At 36.5% G+C, this 11207-nt stretch overlaps 2 long non-coding RNA genes across 2 annotated transcripts; both read right to left on the bottom strand.

The window, feature by feature from the left end:
• Positions 1-1639: 1639 nt before the first annotated feature.
• LOC137045025 (uncharacterized) lies at positions 1640-10832 on the bottom strand. Its single transcript, XR_010898678.1, has 3 exons — positions 10354-10832; positions 3065-3160; positions 1640-2761 (listed from the first exon to the last, which is right to left on the bottom strand). It is a non-coding gene; the product is annotated as an uncharacterized lncRNA (long non-coding RNA).
• On the bottom strand, positions 7572-9509 carry LOC137045435 (uncharacterized). The gene is made up of 3 exons (XR_010898773.1): positions 9340-9509; positions 8110-8210; positions 7572-7726 (listed from the first exon to the last, which is right to left on the bottom strand). It is a non-coding gene; the product is annotated as an uncharacterized lncRNA (long non-coding RNA).
• Positions 10833-11207: the final 375 nt, after the last annotated feature.

Genomic DNA, 11207 nt, shown 5'->3' with positions numbered 1-11207 from the left:
AATGCTCTCAGCTGCAGATCCACTCGTCCGTGAACACTTATGTTGTTATAGTCCGTGCCGGTGGGGGGTGTGGGGTGTCATAGATTGCCGATAAGACTTGCGTTTTGGATTATGTTCCGGCCGGGATCGCGTTCGCGGGGGCACCGCAGCACAAACGAAAAGGCACTTTCACTTTCAAAGAGGCAGGGGCTCAAGACGAGATGAGAGGATATATCGTGTTTAGGCTAAAAACAGGCTCGGCGCTTATAGCGGTTTGGGGAAAAAACGGCATCTTGCAGTACATTTTAAACAAGGAAATATAGTGATTTGGCATTATATTTTTATAGAGCAGACAATAGGTTCAGTACACAGCAAAATACCATGACAAACTCTTTTTTTTTTTTTTATTAGGCGTTTATCGCATTTTGAAAAAAAGGGCTCTTCTTCTGTTGTTCACTCTCTCTTGACTTGACATTTGAAGGGTACACGTGCGTGTGTGTGCGTGAGCGGTTCGCGCTTATATCGCCTGATCGTGCGGGCTATGTAATACAAAAATAACAGTCCAATCAATCGTGGGTGGATGAGAAATAAATCATTGTGTTTGTTTGAGAAAGATGTTTATGAGCCATTCCGGTTGTCGCTTTCAAAACAATCTCGCCCTCATATGAACTGACAGGGGAGCTGAAGCTCAATAAATATGCAAATCTTATCCAATCCTAGCCGTGGGCGTTTACTTACAAGTCTCCAGTGCGGCACGCCCATCAATACCCAGTGTTCAGGAGAGAGCCTCAAAAGCAGTGTATAAAATAGCCTATTGCTTATTAGTTTTAATGTTTTTGAAAGTAAAAACCACACGAACATCATTAGTTGACCTCAGACAACAGTCTATAAAAAAGCCAGTTCATGACACCTTTAATGTAAAGAACAGAGTTGATCTTAAAGTTTTAATCGCTGAAATTATGATCCCGCCGCTCCATGAACGCACCTCATTCAATATCATTCATACCTCATTCAAATCATACACACGACTCTTTAGTATGACAATCAAAGTTGGGGGATACAAATTAATGTAATATCAATTTAATAATAAAAGTAGGCATACTCTAATAATATTCTAAATGCTAAATCTTCTTGATATCGATGATGCATGTGATAGGCTATCTCTCTATAATAGCCTGCATGGTCTATCATCGCAAAAAGGCACGGGGTTTTATCGTGCTCGACGATCGGACCGCACAGTGAGAGCACATGAATCGTGAGCTTTGGCTTTACATCACAACTACTCATACAGTGTGAGTAGGTTAACCTTGCTAAAGTCGTATCTGCCTGTTATAGCTTGTTTTTTGATATAATACACAAATGGGTAGGTTTAGGGATGCGATGGGATGGGGTTGGGTTACATGTTCAGATGTGTCTAAATAGATATTACAATAAAATTATGCTGGCTAATTAAATTGAGAATCATACTCCAACATGTCATAATTACAAAATTATAACCCACACTGTATTCCCCAACAGGTTAAATGAACTCAAAATATTTGATGAAACTGATTACCTCAAAATATTTATCTATGTTAAAGAATATTTTAAGCAACTTCTACTTAAAATTATACTTTTTTAATGCTCAAAATCTTTAAGGACAAGGATAAAATTAAAAAGAATAATGTGAGAAATATATGTTTTAAGTAATTACTACATTAGTCAGACAAGCTCTTTAGACTCCAAATCTTTGAGAAAATGAACAACATTAAAACAAATAATTTCTACAAACAAATATTTTAAGTAATTACTACTCTAAACTAGAAACATTATTCACACTCATTTTTTTGAGGAAGCTGATGAACTGAAACATAATAATTTGACAAACTAAAAATTTAAGTAATCAGTACTTTAAGTTTGGATAAGTTCAATGAACCTGATGAATTTGAAACCATTGTTAAAACTAACAAAATTGACACTGGAAACAGAGTTGTTTTTTTAAAGTTATCACTCCTAATAATATATTGAGGTTATGTTATGACTCATTCAGTTCCTCACACCTAAACATTGTCAATTCAGCCTCTTATATTTTTAAGTTAATTTAAGTCTATTAAAAACACATTTTATTGACTGTTTATGTTTATTAATTTCCTCAAAATCAAATATATTTAAGTTGTATGATTCAAATAAAAAACTATTCAAAAGACAATTTCACTGCAGATTCCTTTTCTTTTTATTTAACAGAAAAACCTCCCTAGCAATGGGGTTCATACAGAAAATCAAAGAAATAACAACAAAGGTAATAATACTCACAAAACAAAATTAATAGGCCAACATAATAGGCCAATCCAAAAATAATAGGTCGACAATAATAGGCACACACACATTAATAAAAAGCGGGGGGAAATGGTATTCCATTTCTTGCTTGATTATAAACATGCTGGCAGTCCAAACAATGACATTTGGAAAACAGACTTAGTACTCATCCATCATCAACTCATTTTTAAGGCTAAGCAGTCTTGGAGGTAACCGCTTCAGGTCATCCAAACCCATTATAATTTTCTGAATGAAATTGAATGTGTATGACAATTGTTTTGGATAATCAAGGTGAAGTGCATAAATTAAGCCGAACAGCAAAATGAACGCCTCGGTCAACTCCGCTATATCACGCACAACAAAATCTCCCTCAAGAACTATAGAATTGATAGCAGGACCAAACTTCACAAGGGAGTCCGTATCACTTGAGACAGTGAGAATAAGCAAGAGCTGCATCCGAGATGTCTGGCAGGTCAATTTCATCTGCCTGAAGAACATGACAGTAATTAGTTAATGAGTAGAGTAGTCAATGAAAAACACTACATGTGTATTTAATATAATATGAAATACCAGTGAATGAAAAGTTCAGGTGAAATTTCCAAATATGACATTCTTGGTGAATTACTGTGGTATGATTAAATTGCTATTCTGGTGGCTAGGAAGATGGTTGGGGTTGTTGTCTTTTGGTTGCAAGGTCAGAGAGGGTTAAATAGAAAGAGATATACAGAGAAGACAAAGTAAGAAAAAAAAAGAGAGTGAAAGAGGACACACAGTTGAATCAAAAACTTACATTCCAGGTCTTAAAAAATCCAGCAGCATCTTCCCGCAGGAAGATGGGAAGGGCCCGCAGAGTAACTGTCCGTCTGCTGTTGATATCGACGTCTTCCTAGAAAGACAGAGGGATTGTGGGGTAATAGGAAGACAAATCAGTAGAATATTAATCCTATGCATATATTAAAGGTGCACTATGTAATTTCTTTTCAGTAAAATATTCACTCAACCCTAGACTTTGTGTATCCCTGTGGAGAGATACAAAGGGATAAGATTAGGCTAGGCTATTTTCATTGGGAAATAAATGCATACAAAACACTTATAATAATATAGGCTACACATTGGCTACATTGTGACACTAGTAATGGACGTTAATATAAGACAGATGCAATCACTGCAGTGTTACTTTTCATTACATCTAGCAGCTAATGCGAACCATGTAGCCTATGGCAACTAGCTAGGTAGTCTACTAATAAAATGTTTAAAAGCGTGCTGCCTGTGTGCCTGGCATGTCATGTGTTTGACAAAAGTCGTGTAAGTTATGAAACATTGCTTTGTATGGGATGATTTTACACTCACACAATAACTCATGAACTTGATAAATGTTGAAGAGCTTTTACTATCCGTAAAAAAATTACTATTTTACTATCCACAAACAAATGCCTTTTAACTTTAACAAGTCATAACACCACAAAACGCACTGACAAGATATGCTATATGACCCACTGTTAAAAACCACAACAACAACATTCAGTGTTTATTTTTGTGTAACATGAACGTCAATGTTTAATTTGTGTGACTTTACCAAAGCGTTTGATTTGTAGGCATATGTATTCCTCCAGTCGCGAGCCTGTGCGCTTTATCTGACGTTTCAGGCCCGCCTGGCCCGGCAGCTGCGCACGGACTGGGACTAAAATAATTCAGACTGACAAAATAATAAAAATGACCTTCTTCTTTTAAATAATAATAAAATCAATAAAAACGACATTCTTCTTCTGAATAACAAGCATCATTAAGAATAATAATCATAATAATAATAATAATAATCTTACAAATTGTCATGTAAATTATTGTGAATGAATGGTAGTACTCCACATCACATCATCATCACTATTGTACACCCCAATACATGCCGTGATACGAAATTGCTAATTTTTTCAAAACGTGCTGTAAAATAATGGATTGTAATTTATCATCCAAACAGCTTTAAACTGCTGGAGTGTGCTTCTCAACCTCCACATTATTAAGAGTACTCGTTTTTTTAGATCCATATTTTGTTTTTGTCTGTGCCTTTATTCCCACTCTTTAAACTCTCAAATAAAACAATTTCGTTTTTGTTTTTTTTCACTTCCCTGGTGATGGTCTCGATGGGCGCGTCTCAATCATCTCTCTAGTTCAGTCAGAGCACTGATCAGGGAGTCAGCCCATTGACTTATGTTCTAGTCAGTGCCCTGACTAGTGGACTAGTGAGATGATTGAGCGCGCCCGATCTCCACGTCGGAGAAGTTTCGCTTCTTTGCCGTCTTCTGTGTGTCCATGGCGTAAAATGAGGGCGTGGGAGAGGCGGAGACTTGAATATATAGGGGCGTGTTATTCTAATGACGATCGTTTTCAGCCGCCGCATTTATCAAGGCCAAGTATTGCGTACACCTGGATTGCAGAGGTGCGCACAGTTTCATAAATCAGGCGGTGAGAGGAGTGTAAGAATAATCTTACGCCAACATATACACCAGTTTCTACGCAAGATTGATAAATGAGGGCCATTGTGAATACAAAACTTCGATTTTGTATTAATGCAAGTCAGAATTTGTGCGTGCAATGAACGGCCGTTTCACACCGCAAGCGTCGCGTGAGCAGCAGTGAAGCGGGGGTTTCGGCGGCGAGCCTATTTTGCTGCGCTGCTGACGCTCAATTAAAGTGAAATAACACTTTTAATGGACAAAATAAATATGATTTCACACAAAAAGTGCTTAAAATGCACACAGAAGCACGTGTAGTGTACTTTAACAATAACGAGTGTGTCAAAAAAGAAAACAAAGAATAAAAAATATCTGTAGAAGATTTACCCATTTAAACTTGTTTCAATTATTCAGTTTTGGTGAAACAATAATGGTTATGATTATAAAAAATAAAGTAAACTGGAGTATGTCATTAAAGAGAAAACGAAGAATGAAAAACATCTTTAGAAGATGTACCCATTTAAACTTGTTTTAATTAATCCGTTTCGGTGAAAGTATGGTTATGATTATAGAAAGTATAAAGTAAACTAGCCAGAAAATATAATAAACTTTCTTTAGTTTAGTATTTAGTACTCAGAGGTATAGTACAGGCTTAGGCTCTAGGCTAGCATTGTGGGAGCCGCTGCACAAAGGCTTCGGGCGTCTGCAGCTGCAGTGACAGTGTAGTTACGCTAGCGGTGTGTGTGCATTCGCGGATCCGGTGACGCGCGTGCATTCATTGACTCGTTTGTGAGTCGATCCTATTTGATTCATTTGGATTTTGAGACTTTCATTTCGCCGGTTTGGCCTTGCACGATCCACACACACACACCCACCTGCTGCCTCTAGATGACAGTTTTCTATGGAGCCAGATCAGCCTCAATAATAATACATTTACAAAACAAAATTCATAAATGCATAGCACAATTCACATTTGTAAAATCGGATTCGTAAATTCAAAACACGATTCATAAATGCACAAGTTAAAAGCATAAATATTTCCCCAAATGCTCACACAAATGCATCTTACCTAAATAAATGTAAAATCTTTACACAAATATGTATATATCAAGGTCTTGAATGCATTTCCATCACACATTTATGAAAGATGTTGCATGCATTTATGGATCGTTGAATCTGCATTTGCGAATCGTCACACGTGCATGGACTGCATTGCATTTGTGTGTGGGATTTTTGAGACCTTCCTGGCAGGTTAGGATTCGTAAATATCTTTTTTTGGAGGACGTTCTGTTTAGCCAATCGTGGTGAGCTTTTAATCCACCAATCAAAACGCTCCTTACTGATCAGACTCAAGAAGCTCACTCCTGCCCTTTTTCTGTGCATTCTTTCATGATCGGTTGTTTCACGACCTTTATGTAAAGACATTTTAATGGGTACTCTTTTTTTTTTTAGCACCTATTGCAATTTCTACAAAATTATGATTTATATTGTTCGCACAAAATACAGCTACCCGGTTAGCCTGCTGTCTTATTCACCAAAGTTGCATACCGTTTATTCATGTTATCTTTGAAAAATGACTTCAATATAAAACAATATTATAACTGTATAGTAAGAGAAATAGATTAAGTGGTCTTTTTAGATCTCTTTATAGTTTATCATAGGCAAGTCACAGGTTACAATATTTCTGTAGATCTGAATATTCATCTTATTACTAGCACTTTTTACATTTCACCTTACCTTTAGGGCTCTCCTCTGGTTGTTGCTCATTTTATTAAACTACATTTACATATGTAGTCCAAATAATTTTTACTTTACACAAATTTAGTCACTCATTGTATTTATTCACAAAACATAAAAAGCAATATGACAGAGTTCACAAAAAAAGAATCATCCTTGGGTTATTCCTAATCTAAACCTGTATGACCTAATTTTCTCTGCTGAACACAAAGGGAGGTGTTAATGTTAGCATCATATAGAATTATTAAGCATAATAATCTTCCTTATTCACCATTTACTTTACATTCACCATTTACTTTTTTGACGTCTTTTTTTGACGTCACCGGTACGTCAAATGTTGACGTCTGCGAGACCTCCATATATGGGCTATTTATAGTCCTAATGTGGTCGTTTGTGGACGTCTTTTCAACATCATATTTAGACTATTTTTAGACGTCGTTTTTATGCTACTTCTACTGCGCAATGCGACGTCGTAGTGACGTCCTTTATAAGTAATTTTGGACATCCAATTTCGGTCCACTGAAGGGGTTGTTTTGTAACGCCAGGCGACGTCTTTTTTTGACGTCCGCGGGACCTCCGTATATGGGCTATTTATAGACCAAATGTTGCCGTTTGTGGACGTCTTTTCAGCATCATATTTCGACTATTTTTAGAAGTCATTTTTATGCAACTTCTATAACTGTAGTCGCATGTTTCAAGAGGGTGGAGGACATGTTTTCTGTACCATGTATTAAATTTCCTGTAACTTTGTTTCAGTAGCTAGTTTCAACAGGAAATGCATTGCGTCTTTTTATGGGTCTCCAGTTGTTGCTGAGACAATCAAAAAAAAAAAGTTGTTGGGAAATTATCTGGAACATATGCCACCTTCTGAAATGGGACTAGATTATTTTTCAAAAAACTCAATTTGATTGTCTAAGCAGCAGGTGATAAATGGAGACGCATACATAGGTGTAATGCATTTCCAGCTCAAACTAGCAGCTAAAACACAAAGCTACAGTGAAATTAACTGGTACAGAAAACATATCCTTCACCCTCTGGAAACATGCGACCACATACATACATACAACACTAGTTATACACATACAAATAAGTCACAATTCAATATAGCCATTTCTTTATTTCCATCTTTATTCAAAAAATAATAATAAATCAGGGCATAGTGAATCCTCCGCCTCCAAGTCTTTGTGGTGCATGCTTGAGGTGCTCAGATACATTGAATTTGATGTAGTCCTCAGTGGCTGCTGAATCAAATTTCATGATCCCTTCTGTACAAGAAAAAAAGACAAATTATTTATTTATTTATATTATATATATATATATATATATATATATATATATATATATATATATATATATATATATATATATATATATACACACACACATACATACATACACACAACAGCAATCTGCAGTCAAACAGGCAAATCCCCATATTTGTGAGCAAAAATTTTTTAGTTAAGGGAATAACAGTTTAATATGAAAAAATGGTGGAGTATCCCTTTAATGCTGTAACACCTTAATTTCCTCTTGTGGATGAATAAAGTATCTAACAAGATGGTATAGCTTTTTATTTTTTTTAAGTCAGAAGGGAAGGAAATGTTGTCCAAAGTTATTTATAGACTGGTCAACATGACATTTGACTTACCTTTTATTGCTCGATAAACCTTGGTTCCCTCTATAGGACGTTTCCCCCTTTTCCCCTTGCCTTTCAAATTAAATTTGGCCATGAGGCTGTTGGTAAAGAGCCTAAAGAAAAATACATTTCACTAAGTTAATGTGAAGGATAGATGTAGGAACGAACAACATTACACATGCAATAAACCCTTTTACTAGTTGATCAGTGTCCCCCAGGGTGGTCCTCCTTAAAACATTTTTTAAAATGTATTTAATCTCTTCTGCTCACTAAGGCTGCATTTATGTTATTGGAAAGACAAAAAAACTGTAATATTGTTAATTATTAAAATATAAAAACTTTTCTATTTGAACATTTGAAAATGTAATTTATTCCTGTGATCCTTCAGAAATCATTCTAATATGATTTACTGCTCAAGAAACAATGAAATTAATTCTGAAAGGGATAACGTTAGTTCACCCAAAAATTAAATTAGCCCATGATTTACTCACCATGCCATCCTCCAAGGTGTATATGGCATTCTTCTTGCAGACGAATTAAATCTGAGTTATATTAATAAAAAAGTCCTGGCTAATCCAAGCTGTATAATAGCAGTAAATGTAGCTGTTTTTTAAAGTTCATAAAAATGCAGCTGTCCGTCAAAACGTGCTCCACACGCCTCTGGGGTGGCGGTGAAGTGTTTCTTAGTCACAAGATGGCGCCAGACAGTCAACTTCAAAACGACTCGCAGTTTGGAACTGTTTTTCTTCGCGGAAGCTTTGCGTGAGAGCTAATAAAATATTTAAACTCAAGACAATTTTTCGTGTCTAATTTACTTGAGACAAGTATTGTTAGCCATGTAATAAGCGGGATAAAGCCCTTAAGTGGCAAGATCCCTCCGCTTCGTGTCGGGTCCTGATCACTCTGTCTGGGTTTACACTGCGATAACCAGCTGGATGTACATTATTCCTTACTAAACACTCAACAGATATTGTCTGATTATCGTTATTGAGAAAACCCCCCAAAAAGCAAGATATTTTTTGTCAATATCACACACATATGCGTTTTATAGTGCGCGTGACAAGTTTGCCGCTCAAAATGTCAAGCTACCAATGCCTTTCGACATGGTCTCTCTCCCTTGACCATTCGAGGCTGTAACAGCAGGTTTGTGAAGACATGCTAAATTACCTAACATACATACACATGACATAAAAATCACTAAGCTGACCAAAATTCAACTTAGAGAAGAAAAAATTGACTCACCAGCGAAAGCGATGCAGGCTGAATGTGCCGTCTTGCACGCAGAATCGCGCCAAATGCCTGGCTGGCTGGCGTGTTGCCTCGGCCAATCAGAATAGCGTTTACTGGTTGGGTTATGATGATGTGCTACCCAGCCAATCAGAGTGACGTTGTGTGCCGTGGACTGGTTTTTGACTCAATTTGAAATCCAAACTATATTAAATCCTTTCAAAAGGTCCAGTTATATTAGAATTTGTAATTGTAAAGAGTAGTTTTTTATTCAAAATAATTTTGCTGTAAACTGCTAATTAAAATGCATTTACAGTCCCTGGAAAACTAAAGCAACTACTTACAGATTGTACAAGTGTAAAAAACTCATTCGTCCACGAACCGGTGCGAGTTAAACTAAAAAAAATGCACAAAAAAAAAACCTTTTATATATTTTTTCTAAATAATATGTATTAATGTTGATAACAACAATGTTGATATTTGTAAATAAAACATTACATATGAATGAATCATGTAAATGTTCTTGCACCTGTCATAGACGTCCAAAAAAACTACCCAGTTCCAGGTCAAAAGTTGAACGTCACCTTGACGTCCAAGTTGGGTCATGGTTGGACGTCAAAATAGTGGACCTAGTTTGGAGTGCGAATAGATGTCCAGAATTGGTCATGGACCGACGGACCCAATATAGACATGATCTGCACGTCTATCCGACGTCCAGTGTTTAGTGGGTACCTTCAGTGTCCGTCTATAAACTAACCTGCGCGGCCAAAGCCTATATATGATATCACCAGTAACGGATAAAGGATCTTTGGTAGTGCTAAAACCATAGGGTTTGTCTGTCCAGTTATCCCACTAAAGTAGTGCAACAAGGCTGGCTGGCTGACAGCTGAGACAATTAACTTTAGTTAATTCGCTAAAACATGCAGGTAGCTGCAAAAGGTCTCTCTCACAAGCCTACGCTTTAGCTGAGGTCTGCCTGGAAGATGGCAAACAAATAAATAAACAAAGTACATTAAGGCGTGTCCTTACCTTTGTGTACAGGCGTTACGGTTAGCATGCAGACTGATGTTGTTGATGATGGATCTCTTGATGTTGCTGCCTACATCCGGGTGCGCGCAGCAGTCCTTGCAAACAATGTCAAAGTTTATTTACATCCGCCACAATCGATCATAGACTAGGTCATTCACCATTCATTGGAATGTCCGATTTTTTTTATTTGTTTATGTTGGTTTGTATAGGTTATTAGGTTATTTGAATTTGCCATGTTGATATGAACCTCCAATGAAGTTGCACGTCATTATTACGTCAGACGTAATTTCAATCCACTCTTGAACGAAATGAGTTAGGGGGTCAGTTCTACTCATAAACTAAGAGCTAATCTTGTCTAAATAATCAATAACTGGAAACTACTTAAGTGAACTTAAAACTTTTGTGGTGCCTGAACAATATTGCAGCTTTGAGTACAACTCTGCAATTTTATTGAGTTTAGAACACTGTTGGGGAATACAGTGCAGTATATAATTTCACCATGAGGATAACATTCATATGCCCAATGCCTTTGTGTGTGACGCCAAAGGTTTCTCACTGAAATCAATGGAGAACCCAGCACTAGCCTTCACTGTGATTAGATAGATAGATAGATAGATAGATAGATAGATAGATAGATAGATAGATAGATAGATAGATAGATAGATAGATAGATAGATAGATAGATAGATAGATAGATAGATAGATAGATAGATAGATAGATAGATAGTTAGATAGTTAGATAGATATATATAGTCCATTGTTCTTGTTCATGTGTGTTGACCTACTTTATTATGAATCCCCACATGTGTACAGATGTGTATGTGCAGTGATGTGTGCATGCGCAGTGTTATGTT

The sequence above is a fragment of the Pseudorasbora parva genome, chromosome 17 (assembly GCF_024679245.1).
Source record: "Pseudorasbora parva isolate DD20220531a chromosome 17, ASM2467924v1, whole genome shotgun sequence".
NCBI classification, from domain to species: domain Eukaryota; kingdom Metazoa; phylum Chordata; class Actinopteri; order Cypriniformes; family Gobionidae; genus Pseudorasbora; species Pseudorasbora parva.
This window is presented reverse-complemented; position numbering and strand designations above follow the sequence as displayed.